At 52.1% G+C, this 21,235-nt stretch overlaps 2 long non-coding RNA genes across 2 annotated transcripts; one reads left to right on the forward strand and one right to left on the reverse strand.

The window, feature by feature from the left end:
* Window positions 1-78: 78 nt before the first annotated feature.
* LOC127487855 (uncharacterized) lies at window positions 79-15,893 on the reverse strand. The gene is made up of 2 exons (XR_011385672.1): window positions 15,074-15,893; window positions 79-11,571 (listed from the first exon to the last, which is right to left on the reverse strand). It is a non-coding gene; the product is annotated as an uncharacterized lncRNA (long non-coding RNA).
* LOC127487854 (uncharacterized) lies at window positions 11,175-20,957 on the forward strand. Its single transcript, XR_007915107.2, has 2 exons — window positions 11,175-12,261; window positions 18,752-20,957. It is a non-coding gene; the product is annotated as an uncharacterized lncRNA (long non-coding RNA).
* Window positions 20,958-21,235: the final 278 nt, after the last annotated feature.

The following is a 21,235-nucleotide window of genomic DNA, read 5'->3' on the forward strand; positions in this document are numbered from 1 at the left end:
TTATTAGCATAAAGGATGCATATATTGGTGAAGGTCCCTAAAACGAAGGATAGCTCTGGGAAAGGAAATGTCACAATGTTTCTTTTTTTTTTTTTTTTAAGATTTATTTTATTTACTTGAAAGAGTTACACAGAAAGGTCTTCCATCTGCTGGTTCACTTCCCAGATGGCCGCAACAGCTGGAGCTGCACTGATCCAAAGCCAGGAGCCAGGAGCTTCTTCTAGGTCTCCCACATGGGTGCAGGGGCCCAAGGACTTGGGCCATCTTCCACTGCTTTCCCAGGCCATAGCAGAGTGCTGGATCGGAAGTGGAGCAGCCGGGCTAGAACCGGCGTCCCTATGGGATGCCGATGCTGCGCCACAGTGGGGGGGGGGGGGGGGACCTCACAATGTTTCTGATGGCAGAAAATTCTAACTACCTAGGCATTCACGGGGGAGAAATTGGGATTAGAAAAGCAAAGGTCTTTTTGCCCCTCGCTGAGTTTTTGTCAGGGACGGGAGAGAAAGCTTCTTCAGATTCCAGGCGGCGGGTTCTCAGAAGCTTCGGAAGAAAAGAAAATTCTTTTTTTTCTTAAATCGAAAGTCTACTGCATTTTTTTAAAAGCCGACGGGCGGGGGCGGATAGAGGCGAGCTGGGCAGCTTTCCGGATCAACACTGTCATCTAGCGTCCAGAGAAACTGACAGTCACCCACATCGCAGCAAAACCTACGTTAAACCCTGTTCTTCCAACTAAACCGCTAGAGATCTTGCCGGAGAAAGCCGATCCGTATAAAGGAGAAAAACAAAATTCACTGGTAATGGCCAAAGCGCTGCACCGGACCCACCCCGGCGAGGACGCCTTTCCCATCCCCGCCCTCCTAACCGCAGCAGCAGCAGCAGCAGCAGCAGCAACTGCAACACCAACAGCACAGACCTGCACCCCCGGAAGAACGTGACCCGTGGAGGAGCCAAGCTATTGGAGGATTGGCGGCTTCCGGACCTGCGCACAGGAGCCATAAGAGGTCGGCGCCAGTCTTGATCCCGAAGTGCTTCTGATTTTTCCTTTCAACTGTGTGGGCAGCTGTAGGCTAGGGGCCGCGACCGCGACCGAGGATGTGCAAGTTTCGCTCCCAGAAAACTGTTGCACTCGGTACCTGAAAGCCTAACTGAATTATTTAGTCCGTATCCGTGACTATTAGAAGATTGCTTCTTGCTTTCCAACTTGCACTGCTAACAGTGCACACTGGCTAGCAACCCTGCTCCATCCAGTGACATCCCCTGATGATTCTTGGAGAAGATGGCCCCAAGGCGACGGGAATGGTCACACGATCCCAAACTCAACCTTCCTCTGTTTGCCCTGGCGTGCTTTTTCTCCAACGCTCCTAACTGCAGCCTGGCCCTCACTTCTGCTCAGGAGCCCCAGACATCCACCTTCTCAGGAACTTTGCTCCTGCCATGTTCACTCCTTTCTTCGGAACCATCAACTGCTCCCACTGTCCTGGAGATCCCGCAAACGGAGTGGGAAATCCCACCCTCTTGCCGCGCGTCCTTCGGCAACTCGGCAACGTCTGGCCCATGCTGTGTTGTCAAGAACGCAAAGGTGCTTCAGCCTGGGAGACTGCTCGCTGCTCCCCTCCCAGTAACAGAGCTTCAGTGCCCAGCACTGCAGGAAAACCGCTGTCACAGGGCCACCAGGCCTCGCCATATGACACGTGTGCACGGCTTGCTCTACCTCATAGGCGCCTTGTGCATCTGCCCCTTCAAGCCATTCTCATTTTGCATACACACACGCACTGACAACATATTCTATTCTTTCTGACAAAGTACATGTTTAAGAGTATGTTCTTTTTCACTTGAACATAGTATGGCATATCTTCAGAAAAAGAAAAAAAAAATCCCTGTGATTGGAACAGAATACTTTATCCTTTGGCGTGATGGGCTCAGCGTTCATTTTGCAAAACACACCAGTAGGCAACTGGGGAAGAGGGATCCTAGCTTCCTGCAGGTGACCTGAGTTCCTAGACTCAGGGGGCTGCCTTCCCTGCGGGAGGGATACAGACAGTGGAGGGGGCAGACTCTGGGAGGCAGGGCGCTCTCAGGAAAGCCGCCTAACTGGGGAGGGGTAGGTGAGCAGCAGTTGAGCCTGCGCAGTGGACAGCCCCGGAAGGGAAGCATGGAGGATGAGACCCGGATCCACAGGGTCCTGCAGATGTCAGCACAGGTGGGCTGAGGCCCAGTCAGCCTGGGGGTACCAGAATCAGAACATCACGACGACGATGAGAGATTAAAAACTGCAAGGTTACCCGGCCACAGACATGAGTACCTTTGTCCTCAGACCCTGGGAGAGAGTGATGGTTCCATAGAGACCACTCAGAATACTGCAAACACCATAAACAGTGTGAGGCACTTTCCTGCATCCCTGTCAGTAATCTGTGTCCTTTCCTTTTCTATCAGACTGAGAATTTTCCTCTCTGGGTGCCAGTTCAAATCCCGGCTGCTCCACGTCTGAGCCAGTGCCCTGCTTATGGCCTAGGAAAGCAGTGGAAGATGGCCCAAGTCCTTGGGCGCCTGTATCCACATGAGAGACCCAGAAGAAACTCCTGGCTCCTGGCTTCGGATTGACCCAGCCCTGGCCATAGCAGCCATTTGGGGAGTGAACGAGAACACAGAAGATAGCTGTCTGTTACTCTGCCTCTCAAATAAATAAATAAAATAAATCTTTTTTAAAAAAATTGGGGGAGGGAAGCAGTAGATGGGCAGTATCTGTGTGTTTGTCTCACTGTCTCTCTGCCATTTATTTATTGGTTTTATAAATTTATTTTTAGGGCTCATGTTGTAGCGTAGCAGGTAAAGTCACCTCCTGCACTGCCCTCCTCCTATATGGGCACTGGTTTGAATCTCAGCGCCTCCATTTCCAATCCAGCTGCCTGTATGTCCAACTCTATCTGTAACTATTGATACCTATTTGCCTATTAATGTTCTTGCCATGAATTCAGAGAATTCTGAATACTGGCATGAATAAACCAGGCAGATTGATAAGTTTTAAGCTTTTTATTTAGTGAGACAAATGCATAGGAGAGTGAGGGCGTTAATCTAAGGGAGAAAGGAAAGCCCAGAAATTAAGTTGGAATCCATACCAAGTAGAAAGCAGGCCAGGAGCCGGCACTGTGTCGCAGCAGGTTAAAGCCCTGGCCTGAAGTGCCGGCATCCCATATGGGCACCGGTTCTAGTCCCAGATGCTCCACTTCTGATCCAGCTCTCTGCTGTGGCCTGGGAAAACAATAGAAGATGGCCCAAGTCCTTGGGCCCCTGCACCCATGTGAGAGAGCCGGAGGAAGCTCCAGGCTCCTGGCTTCAGATCAGCGCAGCTCTGCCCATTGCGGCCAACTGGAGAGTGAACCAGTGGGCAGCGAAGCCAAGACAGAGAGCAGGGATGGCCCGAAGGCCAAGTGCCCCGAAGGCGCCAGGCAACAAAGGCAACAAAGGTCCATAACAGCAAAACATGTCAAAAGGACCGGGCCCACCATGCTCCAGGCCTTTAATCCACTTCCAAAGGGGAGTGGTTATGTAGCCTGATGGGCAGGTGGGCATACAGGTGTGGTAAGGTAGGGGCATGAGATCACACAGGGGCTGTGGTGAAGGCGTGGTCTTCCAGCTCACAAACCTAAATGAATTTTATCCTATCTGCTTCCCTACATCACTATGACTTTCAAACCAAATAAAATAAAGTAAATCTTTTAAAAAATGATTTATTTGAAAAGCAGAGTGACACAGGGAGAGAGAGAGAGACAGTGAGAAAGAGATCTTCCATCTACTGGTTTACTCCCCAGATGGCTACAATGGCCAACCAGAGCTTGGGCAGGCAGAAGTCAGGGGCCTGGAATCCCATCTAGATCTCCTAATACCTTGGGAGAAGCCCAGGTATTTGGGCTATCTTCCACTGCCTTGCCAGGCACCTGAGCAGGAAGCTGAATCAGAACTTGAGCATCAGGAATCAAACCCTAGCACTGATATGGGATGCTGAAGTAGCAAGCTGCAGCTACAATCCTAGCCCCTTCTTTCAATTAATTAATTAACTAACAATGTTTTAAAGTTAAGCTTTAAAAGGATAAAAGCAACTGAGGATACTGCAGGCATTTGGGGACTGAACTAGCTTGTGGGGGATTTATATATGTCAGTTTCTCTCTCGCTCTCTGCCTTTTTTGAAAAAAAAAAATTATTTGAAACGCAGAGTTGCAAAGAGACAGAGGCACAGAGAGAGAGAGAAAGGGAGAGGGAGAGAGAGATCTTCCATCCAATGGTTCACTCCCAATTGGCTGCAACGGCCAGAGCTGCACTAATCCAAAGTCAGGAGCCAGGAGCTTCTTCCAAGGTCTCCCACATGGGTGCAGGAGCCCAAGGACTTGGGCCATCTTCTACTGCTTTCCCAGGCCATAGCAGAGAGCTGCATTGGAAGTGGAGCAGCTGGGACTGGAACCATCACCCATATGTGATGCCAGCACTGCAGGCAGCGGCTTTATCTGCTAAGCCACAGCACCTGCCCCTTGATCTCTGCCTTTAAAATATAATTTTAAAAGTTCTTTCAAAAGGATAAAGCTGTGGGATGTGCACCTGCTGCAGCTAGGGGAAGATATTTGTTGGGATGCCCACAAACCAGGTTGGTAAGCCTGGAATCCAGTGCAGGCTCCCTTCCCCACTGCAGCTTCCTGCCGATCCACACTGAGGGAGGTGGCAGGTGATGGTCCAAGCACGTGGGATCCTGCCTAAGACCTCAGATACCTGCAGAAATCTCCTGGTGCTGACTTCAGCCAGGCCTGACACCAGCCAATGGCAAATTTGCTGAGGCAAAAGACAACGTGGGGGTTTTCTGGCTGGCTATGTATCTACTGGGTCGCTATGCCTTTCCTTTCCTCCCTAGAAAGATTTCTTTGATTTAGTGAAACGACACAGTGGCAGAGAGTGAAGGAGATCTTTCATCTGCTGGATCACTCTCCAAATGGCATCAAAAGCCGGGGTCTGTCCAGGTCCAAGCCAGGAGCAAAGAACGCTAACCTGGCTTCCTAGGTGTGCGGGAGGCTCCCGAATCCTAGAGTTGTCTTCTGCTGACTCTTGCGACTAATAAAGGACTCGAACCAGTGCACACTGTAGTTTGCAGGCTGCAATACGCCGCCGCTCCTCCATAGAAATTTTTTTGAGGGAGGAAGGGCGGGGGACAGACAGACGCAGGAAAAGTACATGATACAACACTGCCATCTAGCGGATAGAGAAACTGAGCGGCATCAAGAACCACAAAAAGTGATCTACCGCCATTTTCTTCACAAAGACTCCTATTGAGTCCAGAAGATAGAGGTTCTTGAAGACCTGATGAGTGAAAGAGAATAAATAAACTAGCGAGCCTGCAGGGCGGAAAGTCTTGAGTGAATTCGTGGTCTCTGCCGTCCATCAACACTGGCTCCCCTTCTGCCCACTTTTTTTGTTTTTTAAATTTTCTTAACAGGGTTATTGGGGATGTAATATATTTACCTTTTTCTTTTTTAAGAAAAGATCTACCTATTTATTTGAAAGGCAGGATTACAGAGAGGCAGAGACAGAGAGAAACATCTATCTGCTGGTTCACTCTCCAAATGGCTTCATCAGCCAAATTGGCTGAAGCCAGGAGCCAGGAGCTTCCTCTGGGTCTCCCACGCGGTTGCAGGGACCCAAGGACTTGGGCCATCTTCTACTGCTATACCAGGCCACAGTACAGAGCTGGATCGGAAGTGCAGCGGCCGGGACTCGAACTGGCATCCATATGGGATGTAGGCACTGCAGGCTGCGGCTTCACCTGCTACACCACAGCACCACCCCCATGTACCTGTTTTAAGTATACAAATCAATTACATGTTGTGTATATAGAACACTATTATTTAAGCTCAACCAAATCTAAATAAATTACTTAATTTATTTGAAAGGGAGACTAACACAGAGAAAGGATTCATTTTCCCCAAAGGCCTGCAACAGCCAGGGCTGGGCCAGACTAAAGCCAACAGTCAGGAACTCCATCTGGGTCTGCCACATGAATGGCAGGAGCCCAAGCACTTAAGTCACCATCCACTGCCTTCCACATACATTAGCAGAAAACTGGATTGGAAGCAGAGTTGGGACTCAATCAGGTACCTTATGGATATCTCAAGCTGTCACTTAACCTGTTGCATCACAACGCCGAGGCCCAACCTAATGTTTGAATATTTCCACCAGCTCCCAAAGAAACCTTGTACTCATTTTCCATCGCTCCCCTATTGGTTGCCATTGCACACATCAATATTTTTAAATAGTAAATGCTTGTGAACATCTCCACTCAATAGTATGGCTATTGATGAGAGCCAATGCTTAATTTTTGATGGCTTTTTAAAGGTATTATAAATTTTACCATCATTCATTAATGCTTAAAGCTACTTAAAACTACTTGGCTAGGGCCGGTGCAGTGACGCAGTGGAAAAAGCCACTGCCTGCAGTGCCAGCATCCCATATAGGCACCAGTTTAAGTCCTGACTGCTCCACTTCTGATCCAGGTCTCTGCTATGGCTTGGGAAAGCAGTGGGAGATGGCCCAAATTGTTGGGCTCCTGCACACACGTGGCAGACCCGGAAGAAGCTCCTGGACCCTGGCTGTGGATTGGCCAAGCTCCACCTTCTTATCATTGTAGGTCAGCAAGAGAAATGGCGGCCAATGGCTCTTTTTATAAATCAGGACTATTTTATTCCCACATGAATGTACCCTCATATCACAGCACAGACAGAAAGAGAAGAGGAGCAAAAAGCAAGAAGCAATCCTCTAATGATTTTCTGATTTCATTTTTAAAGATATTTATTTATTTATTTGAGAGGTAGAATTAGAGAGGGAGAGAAAGAAAATTGAAAGACAGAGGTCTTCCATCCACTGGTTCACTCCCTAGATGGCCCCAACAGCCACAGCTGGCCCAATCTGAAGCCAGGAGCCAGCAGCTTCTGCAGGGTCTCCCATAAGGGTACAAGAGCCCAAACACTTGGGCCATACTCCACTGCCTTCTCAGGACATACCACAGAGCTAGATCAGAAATGGCAAAACCATTACACCACTGCACCAGCTCCAACATTTTATTTTTTTAATGGTTTATTTCCATCCACTGGTTCACTCTGCAAATGCCCACAACAGTCAGGGATGGTACGGTTCCAAACCAGAAGCCCAGAATTCCATCTGGGTCTGCCATGAGGGAGGCAGGGACTCAACCAAGGAGCCATTGCCCATTACCTGCCATAACTGTCTTAGATCCAGGCCATGGAAAGACTGATTTTACGTAGTACACGAGGCAGCATGCGTGGAACCACGAGCGTCCCTTTACTTCGCGGTGTTCACCAGGCACCCAGGCAGTGCGAGGTCCTCTTCCAGGGGCCCGGGATCAATAAGGAAATGACAAGGGTCACAGCTCCAGGCTCCTCAGAGAGCACGGTGGTGGCCATGTGCGATCAGGAGGAAGTGTGTTTGAATTTGCCTGACACATTTCAACATTTTCGAAAGCAGCTTCCAGGAGATGAGACAAAAGAACGCAATGCACAAGTGTCCAACTGAGCTTTATAGAGAGAAGCAAGCGGTCCTGACAGCCTGGGCCTCAGATGTGTCAAAAGCACCTGCATGGATGAGAACACCCTAAGGGAAGACCCACAAAAGGAATGCACAGCCCGAGACTGCGGCTGCACCAAGGGCAGTCCCCTGAGGGCCACGCACACCTACACCCACGCACACAACCCCAAGGATGCAGCAACAGCACGTTTCAGAGAAGCAGGGCCCAGGTTCAAGGGGAACCTGGAGGCACACACAGGGTGGGAAGAAAGAGTTCCCGGGTCCGCTCGAAGTGCAAACGGTCTATATATTAACGAAACACGTTCAAGAAACAAACTAAAGTTGAAAGCCAACACACCGAAAACAGCAAAACGCATTGTGCGCCGAGAGTGAGTTTCTGCGTGGGACCCCAGGAACAGTGGCATTTGAGGTCCCCAAATCTGGAACTGCAAGACGAACCAGCTTTCCAGCGGGAAAACACGTGGCGCGTTTTTTGTCAGCACGAAAGGAGGGGGAAGGCACGCGCAGCCTCGCGCTGCGGCGCAACACTGCCATCTTGTGGCCAGAGAAACGGAGGGACGCCCAAACCAGGCGAAAATTCACGCTGACCTTTTTTTTTTCTTTCTTTTTTTTTTCTCCAATACTCCAAGGGCAGGCCTGGCCGGGAGTAGCCTTGTGGAATAAAGAACAAGAACACAATGCACTGGGACCTTCCGAAACGACCCCCGAAAGCCGTCCCAGGCAAGGACGCCCACCGTAGTCCCGCCTCCGGAACCATAGCAACAGCAGCAGGCAGTCCAAACAGAAGGGAAAACGAAGCCTGGCTACGGACTCCAACTACGCGAGGATTGGCGGGGACGGAGCATGCGCATCGGAGCGGAATGAGGTCAGTGCCCATCTTCCTCCAGAAAAGCCCCTGGCTGTTTCCTTCTGTCTCTTGTGGGCTAGGGGGTGGGACCAGTGCTGTCTGCACCTGCCCTTAGACCGCACCGGCCACAGAGAATCGCAGCCCTGTCCCTGCAAGCCTGATTTATTCGGTGTCCGTCCCTGACCAGCAGAAGGTGGCTCGTTTCTTTCCGTCTCCTGCACCCCAACTGCGGCCAGCACACTCTCCACTCCCTGGCTGTCAGAGTGCACACCTGCCAGCTCCCCTGCTCCCCTCCAGCCGCCTCCCCTGAGGGTTCATGGAGAAGGAGGAGTCAGACCGGTGGGATACTCAGCGTCCCCAAACCCCATGAGCACCCTGTACTGGGGCATCCCGCAAAGGGAGCGGGCAATCCCACGCTCTTCACGCACGTCCTGCGGCAGCTCAGGGCTCATGATGTGTTTCAGGAACGCAAAGTGCTTCAGCCTGTGAGACAACGCCCTGCTCCCCAGCCCATAACAGAGCCTCGTGCCCAGCACTGCAGGGAATGTGCTGTCACAGGGCACCAGGCCTCGCCTTGTGGCCTCACAGTGCAGAAGCTCCATGTGCACGGCTGGGTCTACCGCGGAGGCGCCTTGGGCATATTTGGCAGTTAACACACGCGCGCGGAAGTGAGGTAGTCTGGCAACATTCTGGAGTTGGACATAATATAAAAACTCTTTGGTCGACCTGAAAGACAAGGCCGGAATGGGATCTGTTGCAGTCACAGGGTTAGCAGTGCACGGAGCAGTGACAAGCCCAGAGGAAACTCTCAGCGAAGAAAGGTTCTTCAGAGAAGTGCAGAGGCTGGGCCGGCGCCTTGGCTCACTGGGCTGGTCCTCCGCCTGTGCACCCCGGGTTCTGTCCTGGTTGCTCCTCCTCCGGTACAGCTCTCTGCTGTGCCCCGGGAGGGCAGTGGAGGATGACCCAGGTCCTTGAGGTCTGCGCCCGCGTGGGAGACCAGGGGGAGGCACCTGGCTCCTGGCTTCTAATCAGCGCTGCACGCCGGCCGTGGCAGCCATTTGGGAGGGTGAACCAAGGGAAGGAAGACCTTTCTGTCTGTCTTTATCACTAAATATGATGTCCAAAAAAGAAAAAGAAAAAGAAAAAAAAAAAAAACAGAAGAAGAAAGGAAGTGCAGAGGCTTCAAGTAGGATTTTACCCAACACATGTTTGGGAATAAGAACGTTCATTTCGCACGACTGTATGGTGGGTCTTCAAAAAGTGCACAAGATCCGAGCACACTGAACAAACATCACAGTGACTGCAGCATTGCATGCTCCATAGTAAACCTAGCATTCACCTCCACTTGCCCGTGAACCTTCGGAAGCCCCTGGCACTTTTCAGGAGCTGATGGAGGCTGCTGCTGTGTGGCAGGGGACACGCCAGGGGCACGATTCCCTGAAGGAGAGTCTGGACAGTGGCTGATTCAAGACCAGGGTGCAGGGCTGGCACTGTGGCACGGTGGGTTAAGCTGCTGCCTGGGATACCTGCTTCCCATGTGAGGGCTGGTTGGAGTCCTACCTGCCCCACTTCTGGCGCAGCTCATCAGGTCATGCACCTTGGAAAGGAGCTGATGAGGGTCTGAGTGCTGGGCCCCTGCAACCTACATGGAGACCCGGATGGAGTTGCAGACTCCTGATTTGGCTTGGCCCAGCCCAGGCATCTGTGGCCATTTGGGAAGTGAACAGTGACTGGAAGGTGGCCCACTCCCTCTGTCTGTCCCTCTTTCTCTGTCCTTCTGCCTTCAAATAATCAAGTCTCTTTTTCTTAAAAGGTGCCCAAGTGCTCACCTGAAGGGAGCCATACTGCTTAGGGGTAGGTGACCCGCAGCTGGGCTGCAGAGGGGCAAGCCCTGCACAGGGGGAGGATGAGGGTGAGACCCGCATCCAGGGGGCTCTGCTGCTGTCAGCGCAGCTGGGCTGAGGCTGAGTCAGCCAGGGGCCAGCAGAACTGACCAGGGTGAGGGAGACACAAAGCAGCCGCAGACTGCGCAAGGTGGCAGGTGTCTCCAGCAGGACGCGGGGGACAAGACTGCCGGTCCAGTAGAGAGCACTCAGGACAGTGCCATCACCCAGGGGTGCGGACGCCTGCCTCCATCACTTGGAGACGTGTCAGGCATGCTCGCCCTTCCCTGACCCCAGAGACAACACCCATGGCTCAGTTACTCAAAGGCACCATTCACCCGTGACTCCCGATTAGACACGCACCCAGGGTTTCCCCCCGACTGTCCGGTGCAGAGGATGGACCCTCGCTAAGACCTCATGCGGCAGAGTAATGAACCAGCACGCTGCGGGGCTGACGGGCCACAGTGAATCTGCGGCCTCTGCCGACCTTATCATTCTAGGTCAGCAAGAGAAACGGGAGTCCTTGCCGCTCTTTAGACGTCGGACGATTTCGCGCCCGCAGAGAACCACCCGGTATCACAGCACAGAAAGAGGAGAGGACCGAAAAGCGGGAAGCGATCCTCCAATGGTCACGGACAAGACTGAACCATTAACGTGTAGGCCTCCCACAAGTCGGGGGCCGCCGGCAGGACACCCTGGACATCAGCTGCCCCATCGGCCCTGCTCGCGCCTCACCCACCGCCCACTCGGGCGGACACGCACGCCGGGCCCCGGGTCACCTGGCCCAGAATGCACCGGGCGCCCACGCGCAGCCACCCCCACGCATGCGCGCGTGGTGAGGCCCCGCCCCCTGGAAGCCTCCGTCCGCGGCACCGGGACTTCCCGCGGCGGTTGCTAGGATTCCAGGGCGGGACTAACGGCTTCTTTGGTGGGCAGGATCTCCGGGACTTAAAGAGGGGTCTCAAGCGTTTTCTGTGATCTTGCACTCGAGACTGGGCGTTGGGCGGCAGGAGAGGTTCTCGGATTTGCATTAGCAAAGACGGCTTTGGGTCCGTCGCGGTGGTACCGGGTACAACTGCCTTCCATGGTGCCGACATGCCCTCGGCTCCGGTCGTCCTGGCTGCCACAGTTCCGATCCATGTTCCGATCCGAATGCGCCGGAGAAGTAGCGGAGGATGGTTCAGTGCTTGGGGCCCTGCACACACGTCCAAGACCTGGATAAAGGCCCTGGTTCCTGGCTTCGGATCGGCGCAGCTCCGGCCACTGCGGGAGGGAGGGAACCGGTGGATGGAAGACGGACCTCTCTCTCTCTCTCTCTCTATGTAGCTCTCTTAGGCCCTGTGCCTTCAAACAGATAAGTAAACCTTAGAAAAGGTTTCTCTGTGCAGTGCGCGTCCTGTTTCTGGCGCCGCTAGATGGCAGCAACGGATCACGGCGAACTGCGCCCCTCATCTCCCCCGCCCTTCCCGCTTGAAAAAAATAAGCGGAGCAGTTTCAACCCAGAAAAGAGGCTGCTTCCGTTACACTGGGTCTGGGCGGGGGAGCAGGCCAGCCTGGAGGAGAGGCAGCCTCCCACAGGATTCCAGATGCAAACTCACCTGCAGAGGAAGCCCTCTGCTTTCCTGCTGGGCCCGCTCAGAGGGTGGTGCCTGGGCACCGCTGCAGCTGGCACTTCTCCCCTCAGTAGGCTCCTGTCATTTGCCTTCCCAGTTTATCTGGAGTTTCAGGGACCTGCACCGCCAGAGTACTCCTTGAAGCTACCCGCATTCCACTGTCAAGCAAGGGGCCAGATGTGGCTGAACCCAGGAAGCCAGTCTTCGCTGCACTGCTTTCTCCCAGCGGTAACTACGACCTAGATCGTGTGATTATTTCGTGAGGTTTTGCTGGGTCAAGGTGCATTGGAAAGATACTGCTCCATTTGGCCTAGGTGCTTGAGCATCTGTTTAAACTCAGGTATGTCGCATGGGGGTTTGTTCTGGAAGTCATTTCCAAGCACTGGAAGTAAGCCTTGGGTCTCTTACTGAATCAGATAGCATGTCCTCCACCAGAGACAAACTTGGCAACTGAGATGGGAAACGGATAAAGCATGAGCCAGGACTCAGAGGTCCACCTCATTTTCAAAAATCGGTGGGGGCCTGGTTTGTGGCATGGCAGGTTAAGCTGTTGCCTGGGACACCAGCAGCCCAGATGGCTGCCCACTGCAGTCCTGACTGCTGTATTGCTGACCAATTCCATGCTGCTGAGCCCGGTAGATCAGCAGCAGATGCCCCAAGTGCTGGGGCCCCTGCTACCCACAAGGGGAGCTCCTGGGTCTTGGCTTTGGCCTGGCCCAGGCCTGGCTATTGAGGCCACTGGGGCTGTGAAACAGAGGATGGAAAGTATCTCTCTCTGCCTTTCATTTAATAAATATTTAAACACACACACGCACATCCTTGGGCCAGGAGCTGTGTTCCTTCACTTCTTGCTCCCTGCCCTGTGGTCACCCCAGCCACAGAACAGGGCCAGGCGGGGTGTGGGCAGTGAGCTCTGTGTGGAAGAAGTGAACGAGGACCTGATTGCTTCCAGGGATTTTCTTTGTGAAAATTTCACAGCTGGCATGGGGGGGGGGGGCAGGAAAGCTCTCTGCAAACCAGGGTGTGACCCAGAGAGTGACAGAGCGGGGGCAGTGGGCAGTCCTGGTGTCTCTTCCGATGACTCTTGGTAGCCAAGTGCACCTCTGTGTACCTCACTTGCACAAGTGGCAATGAAGGGGGTGACAGCACGTGTTTCAGGGGTGACCACAGTCCAGGAAGTAGTTCAGGCCGAGCTTAGCTTGTGTCCTGGCAGCCGGGGCCATCACACGGTAGTTACTTCCAGTAGCTCCTAGAACGTTTGTAGAGGCACCGGATACTGGGCGGCTTTTCTGAGACTGAGTGTGATCAGAGGGCTCCTGCAGTGCAGGTGCAGCTGCTCTTTGCCACTTCCCCTTTCTGCCCCTGGTAGAAAAGGCCCCTACTGATTGCTCAGGAGATGCAGCCCAGGAAACGCAGGGGAAGGGGGCAAGAGGCCAGAGTCGCCCACAGGCCCACAGTGTCCCTGTGGAAGACGAAAGCATGGTTTGCTCTTCTGTCCTTTTGCCCTCTCTGCTTGCTCCCTGTGGATTTCCAGAGGGCCCTGTTCTGGTGGCAAAGCCCCCGGCTTCTCGGGCTCCCTGCAAAGCCCAGCGAACACCGCAGGGGGCGGCACATCCTCTGCTGCTCACCTGGGAGTTGTTGCTTTTCTGACCCTCTCTGTCCTCTAATTTGTTGTCAGAATGACATTAAATTATGCTAACAGCTGTATGGGTAGAAAGAACCGCCTTCTGTCCTGTCTGTTGCAAATACTTCCCTGTTCTTTGCCTTTTAATTATGTTTGTGTGTGTGTGTGTGTGTGTGTTTTCAGATTTATTTCTATGGTAGCAAATCTGTCTTGTGAGGGAGGCCTCCCTCAACTCCCTGGTACAGAGCTGAAAGGTGCCTGCTCACCCACCTGTCCTGTCACCTGTTTCCCTGCCCCCTCCTTCTTGGGGTCCCAGTGTCCTGACCAAACTCCCCCCTTAAATGCCTGCAAGATCAAGCCAGCAAACCTAAGAGGAAACTTCCAGTGGCCACAGGGTTCAGATTGCACCCAGCTGCTCAGCCAGATGGGAGTCAGAGCCTCCCCTTGCCCCACGCACTACCCTTCACCCCTCCATGCCACATTGCCCAGGAGGCTGACCCAGCAAGGCTGCCAGGGCCACCAGTGTTTGGGGGCTGGGCGTGTGATCCCATATGGGAGCACTGGCTGCCCTGTTTCCAATCCAGCTCCATGCAAACAGGCCTGCACAGGCAGCTGAGAAGGCCCAGTGCTCAGGCTACCGCCACCCCTGTGGGAGACAAGTCTGGACTCTCTAGCTCCTGGCTGTGGCCGGGCCACATCTGAGCGCTGAAGCCATTTGAGTGTAAAACAGTGGATGAAGATTGATCTCTCTCCCCCACACGCACCCCCCCAACACTGGGCTCTTCAAAGAAATGAAGCTTAAAAATAGAAAGAAGAGGAGTACTTGAGGACAATCCTAAGGAGGAGAAATGAGGATCAAAGAGAAAATGAAGCTGGGTGAAGGGTCAGTGTACTCAATCCAGGCCTTCTTTCTCTTCTCTTCTCTCCCGTCTCCCGTTTTTCGCCAGTTCGAATCCCGGCTGCTCCACTCCAAACCGGCTCACTAATAATGTGCCTGGGAAAGCAGCCCAAGTGCTTGGGCCCCTGCACCCACATGGGAGACAGGGAAAAAGCTCTGGGTCCTGGTTTCAGCCTGGCCCAGCGCCAGCCATTGTGGCCATGTTGGGGAGTGAGCCATTGGAGAGAAGGTCTTTGTCTGTAGCTCTGCCTTTCAAATAAATAAATCTTTTTAAACAAATAAACCACAAAACCAAAAAGCACATGCTTGGGATGCGTGTACCCCAAATAGCATGCCTGGGTCGATTCTTTTCTGAGCTCTGGATCCGAGCTGCCTCCTAGTGCACATACCCCAGGAAGGCCGCAGGTGATGGCTGGAGAGTTTGGGTCCCTGCCAGCCACCTGGGAGTCCTGGACTGAATGCTTGGTTGCCAGCTGTCACCTTGCCAAGTCTTGCCTGTTGGTGGCACGTGGGCATTGAAACACTGAATGGGTGGATTTTCCCCCTCTCTCTCTCTCTCTCTCTCTCTCTCTCTCTCTGACTTAAGTGAAGAATCTTTTTCTAAGGATCTGTCATTGAACACTCACTCACCTGACGATGAAGCCACTGAGATGTCTGCAGGTTTGTGTTCACGGGGACAGCAGTGCATACTCTACCAAGCCCCTGTTTAGCCCGGACAACGCCAGTCCTCTTTAGGGAGGCAGCCATACACAGGCCCTTCCTGCTCAGTCCTTGAGCCGCCTCCGTTCCTCTTCTGACTCAGGGCTGGGCTGCTGATGGAGCCTGCTAGGGCAGGTGCCTATGCTCAGAGATGCTGGTGTGGCCTGCGCTACCCGCAGAGGGGCCGCGTGCCCACATTTTCATCTTTCCATTTCTCTCCCATCGTCCTTCCATGCCGTGGCCTCTGGTCAAACAGGAGAGCTGCCAGATCACTCATCCAGGAGCTTCAAACTCCTCAGGAAGGGAAAGAACTTCTGGGAAAGATCCTGAGTGTTCAGAATGGGTCGGAGGCTGGGCCTAGGGGCCCAGGTCGTCACAGCTCCCACCCTGGATGGCTCCTATCTTGGCCCGGGGACCAACAGCAGGCACACGGGGCCCAGAGACTGGGGACGAGCGGCCAGGCTGCCAGAGCTGCAACAGGGAGGGACTTTCTCTGGAGCCCTGGTCCCGGGCCCTCCAGGAGAGCCTGCAGGCAGGACAGCCCCCTGGACACCTGCTCCCCACCCAAACATCTTTCCAGTAGGGAAGCTATGGAAGCAGCTCCTCAGGTCAGGAGGCAGGGGGATGGTGATGTCATAGAACTCCTCAGGGCAGGGGCATGGTGATGTCACAGCTCCTCAGGGCAGGGGGATGGTGATGTCCCAGCTCCTCAGGGCAGGGGGATGGTGATGTCCCAGCAGCTCCTCAGGGCATGGGGCAGGGGGATGGTGATGTCCCAGCAGCTCCTCAGGGCAGGGGGATGGTGATTTCCCAGCAGCTCCTCAGGGCAGGGGGATGGTGATGTCCCAGCTCCTCAGGGCAGGGGGCAGGGGGATGGTGATGTCCCAGCAGCTCCTCAGGGCAGGGGGATGGTGATGTCCCAGCTCCTCAGGGCAGGGGGATGGTGATGTCACAGCTCCTCAGGCAGGGGGATGGTGATGGCACAGCTCCTCAGGGCAGGGGGGATGGTGAGGTCACAGCTCCTCAGGGCAGGGGGCAGGGGTGTCACAGTAGCTCCTCAGGGCAGGGGCAGCGGTGCTTGAATAAAACCCTGTGGTCTGAGGAGCCCTGTGAGCCCCTCAGTAGCTGGGGTTTGCCCAGCGCAGATCCAGACGTGGTAGCAGACCTGGGCGGAGAAGAGCATTGCAGCCCCGTGGCTCTCTGCAGAGACCCTCAGCACTGTACAAGGATGCCGTCCCTAATTCTGCTGCCTTGCATAAGGGTCTGTAACGTGGCATCCAGTGTGATGCTTTTCTTGCCGCTCTGCACATCTCAACACGGGCTCCAGTCAAGGCAGGAGCCAGGCAAAAGATAGCTTTTTGCCGCTGGACCAGAAAATCCCCGAATGCCTTGCAAAATCTTATCTTCCTTAGAAGATGTCTGCATTCTGCTTGTTTGCATGGCAGAGACAGACAGACAGAGTGCGCCATCTGCGGCTTCACTCCCCACCCCAGGAGAAATGTGTCCGCGTTGGCAGTGTGAGGGGGAAGCAGATGGGGCATCAGGCGGGGACTGAAACAGGCAGTGTGCACACAGCACGAGGGGTCCCTGTGGCTTGAGCCAAGAGGAATTTGTACAAAGGCAGAATGCATGTGAGTGAATGGTGGGTAACTGCAATGGGAACCGGCAGGTGCACAGAACAGGCCGGGCACACGTAGGTACATGGAGCAGGCTGCGCTGTTTAAGGTTGCAGGGACTTGAGGGACCGCTGAACTGACCCCACGTGGGGTCACTCACTGCCACAGACATCTCACCTGGCAGTCAGTTCCAAGGCGGGGTGCCAGGGTGCCCTGCGGGACATAGCTCAGCAGTGCTGAAGGGCCGGGCAAGCGCTGAGGGCACCCCGGGGCAGGAACGTGGCTGGTGGCTCGAATGATCTCTGTGGTCTCGCGTGCTGGAACAGGATGGCAGGGGCCGTGGGAAATGCATTGCTGCCATTCCCTTGTGTAGCCATCTGCCTATAGGGGATGCTTACAGTCCCAAGCATATGAGGGGCGAGGGCCTTTTCAGTCATCTTCAGTAGGTGGGCTCTTCAGTTCCGGAGAATTCCAGAGAGACACCTGGGCAGGTGGCCTTGTGAGCTTAGCATGAGCCAGGGGCCTGTGGTTGCTGCCCTTGGGCTGCCCAACCCATTTGGAGGGAACCGCAGGGAGATCACCCTGATTAGGGTGGGCTCGGGCCAGGCCACAGGTCTTCTGGGTCAAGACTTCATAGAGGACCTAGGTATCCAGCCAGGGCCCCCGGCTGAGCCAAGGCCCTGGAGCGTTAACAGCAGACACAGCTGCCAGGTTGTAACCCCACCCGCTAGTTTTCTTTCCCTTTCCAGTTCTCATGTGGATGGAGCCTCTGAGCCTCTAGGCTGGCTGTTCAAAGAGCCCAGCCCCTTCGCTGGGTTCCAGAAACTGGCCTTGGCAAAGCAGGCACAGCTGCCTTGCCAACTGGCCCTGCTGGGTAGCACACACGAGGTGTAACTCTACTGTGATGGAACACCAAGGGGTATGAATGACGGATGAAGCTAGTCTTACTGATGATACATAAACCTTGGTGCTAGGCTGAGTGCACCTCATTCTGATTAAGAAACACTGCAGGGGGCTGGCGCTGTGTTGTAGTGGGCTAAGCCTCTGCTTGTGGCGCCAGCATCCCGCATGGGCGCTGGTTCGAGTCCCAGCTGCTCCATTTCTGATCCAGCTCTCTGCTATGGCTTGGGAAAGCAGTAGAAGATGGCCTAAGTGCTTGAGCTCCTGCACCCGCGTGGGAGTCCCGGAGGAAGCTCCTGGCTCCTGGCTCCTGGCTCCTGGCTGTGGATCAGGTCAGCTGGGGCTGTTGCAGCCATTGTGGAGTGAATGGGCAGATGGAAGGTCTCTCTCCTCTCTTTTTCCCTCTAATTGTGTGGCAAATGATAAGAGCTAAATAAAGGAAAAGAGAAGAAAAGCACAGCGTGTCCTCACTGAGCAGGACAGTGGTTCTGCAGGCCCAAGTCTGCCCTTGTCCTTACCCCGGTAGAGGAAACTGTCTTTGCTGCACCCCAGCCTTGTCCTGCTTTTGTGATGGCCACTGCTCACAAGGACTGCACTTTCAGTCCAGTCTGAGAACCTGTGGCCACAGGAAGGATCCTCTTAGCAAAGAAGGGCCCTCCCTGATGGATGTTACAGGAAAGTGCTGACTAAAACCCTCTGCTCTGCCTGGCCTGTAGCCCTGCTCCTCACCTGTGTCCCTCTGTCTCGCCTGAACTTGCAACCCTCCAATGTCAGCTCCCTACCCTTCCCTGGCTTCAAGTGTATGGCTGTATTCTTCCCTGTCTGCTGTTTGGGGTTGCATAGAGGACTCACAAAAATTCCACAAAGATTCATTTGGTTTAAGGCAGAGAAAAAAATAATAATAAAAAGTAAGCAACCGTGTTTGAAAGCAAACCAAAAAAGTAAAGTCTTTCTTCACAGGTAGTGAAGTTATTTCCTCTAGCAAATGTGGCTTTTCAATTGTGGATTGAGAATTTCACTGTGTGCAGAAAAGAGAAAAGCTCCCCCGTTAGAGGATGTGTGCTAAAACTTATCTCACTGCATTTTTTTCAAGCACCACGGGCGGGAGAGCTTTGGTGAGAGACCTGCTCGAGGCACCACTGCCACCTAGTGGCCAGAGAAACCGAGAGCCTCCACCAAGAAAACCCAGATCTTCCCCCAAGGCACCAAGGAAGATGGATAAAAGAGAACCTAGACATACTACAAAGCAGTTACAATCAAATCAGTCTGGTACTGGTACAAAAACAGATGGGTAGAACAATGTAACAGAATAGAAACACCAGAAATCAATCTAAACATCTATAACCAACTTATATTTGACCACTGACCTGAAACCAATCTCTGGAGCAAGGACAGTCTATTCAACAAATGGTGCTGGGAAAACTGCACATCCACATGCAGGAGTATAAAGCAAGACCCTTACCTAACACGTTACACAAAATCCACTCAGCATGATTCAACACCATCAAATTAATTGAGAACACTGGGGAAACCCTGTAAGACATTGGCACAACCAAGGAGTTCTTGGAAAAGACACCAGAGGCACAGGCAGCCAATGCGAGAATTAACAACTGGGATTACATGAAATTGAGAAGTTTCTGTATGGCAATAGAAACACTCGGGAAAGTGAAGAGGCCACCGACAGAATGGGAGAAATTATTTGCAAATTATGCAATTGATAAAGGATTAATAACCAGAATCTACAAAGAGATCAAGAAACTCTACAACAAGAAAACAAACAACCCAGTAAGAGTTTGGCCATGGACTTAAACAGACATTTCTGAAAAGAAGAAATGCAAATGGTGACAGACACACATGAAAAAATATTCAGAATCACTAGTTGTCAGGAAAATGGAAATCAAAACCACAATGAGGTTTCACCTCACCCCAGTTAGAATGGCTTTCATATAGAAGTCAACAAATAACAACTGCTGGCAAGGATTTAGGGAGAAAGATACCCCAATCCACTGTTGGTGGGAATGTAAACTGGTAAAGCCACTATGGAAGACTGTGTAGAGATACCTGGAAAATCTAAATATAGACCGACGATATGACCTATGACCGAGCCATCCCACTCCTGGGAATTTACCCAAGGGAAATAAAATCAGTGAACAAAAGAGTTATCTGCACCTCCATGTTTATTGCAGCTAAGTTCACAAGAGCTAAGACATGGAATCAACCTAAATGCCCATCAACCAAAGAATGGATAAAGAAATTATGGGTTATGTACACTAGAGAACAGTACACAGCAGTTAAAAAAAAAAAAAAAAAAAGGAAATCTGCTCATTTCCAAGGACTTGGGCCATCTTCTACTACTTTCCCAGACCATAGCAGAGGGCTGGATTGGGAGTGGAGCAGCGGGGACTCCAACCGGCGGCACTGCTGATGGCGGTTTTACCCGCTATGACACAGCCTAGGCCCCACAGTTTCGTTTTCTTTTCTTTTTTCTTTTTTTTTTTTTTTTTTGTCTTTTTAAATACTATTTGTTGAACTCTTTGCTTAACATATAGTTAATCATGTGTATAAAGTCAATTGAAAATAGATCTCAGTAAAAAATAAGAGTGGGAATAAGAGAGGGAGGAGGAAGTTTGTAACTGTAAAGCTACATAGTTCTGCATACATTCCTACAGACTTACTTCTAAGGGTACAGTTTAAAAATTTGTTATGGGACCCCAAATCCCATTAAAATTGGTGGTAAAAATGCCATCTTAAGTGTTAAAGTGATCATATTAAGTGTTAAATTAAACATATAGATAGGATTAAGTGTTAAGGAAATCATATAAATAGGATCAAGTGCCCAATAATAACAATACATAGAAATAAAAAGGAGAGAACCTTCCAACATGGGACGAAGTCCACACAGCAGACTCATAGAATGACAATCGATTTAAGTAACACTCTGTGTCAATTGTTAAATCAACAACAGGAGTCACTGTACACTTGCTCCCCATGTAGGATCTCTGTTCTTAATGTGTTGTACTATGAGAATTAACGGTAAAACTAGTCTTCAAACAGTACTTTATACTTTGTGTGTCTGTGTGGGTGCAAACTGTTGAAATCTTTACTTAGTATAGAGTTGATCTTCTGTATATAAAGATAATTAAAAATGAATCTTAATGAAGAATGGGATGGGAGAGGGAGTAGGAGATGGGATGGTTAGTGGGTGGGAGGGAAGTTAATGGGGGGAAAAGCTGATGTAATCCAAAAGTTGTACTTTCGAAATTTATATTTATCAAGTAAAAGTTTTCTATTAAAAAAAAGTAACACTCTGATCTCAGAATCAACCCTTAAGGCTTCCTGATCTGGCTGCAAAGCCCGTGAGAGCCTTTCAGGCATGGAAAGCCAAGGTACTGTGGCAAAAAATAACCTAATTGAAGGACCTCTTTGGGTGAGACACCGCCAGGGGATAGAATGGGCCATCAAAGAAGGAGGTACCTTTCTCTGAAGGGAGGAGAGAACTTCCACTTTGACTATGACCTTGTCTAAGCAAGATAAGAGTCGGAGAACTCAAGAGGCTTCCATAGCCTTGGCAGCTCAT

The sequence above is a fragment of the Oryctolagus cuniculus genome, chromosome X (assembly GCF_964237555.1).
Source record: "Oryctolagus cuniculus chromosome X, mOryCun1.1, whole genome shotgun sequence".
Taxonomy (NCBI): Eukaryota; Metazoa; Chordata; class Mammalia; order Lagomorpha; family Leporidae; genus Oryctolagus; species Oryctolagus cuniculus.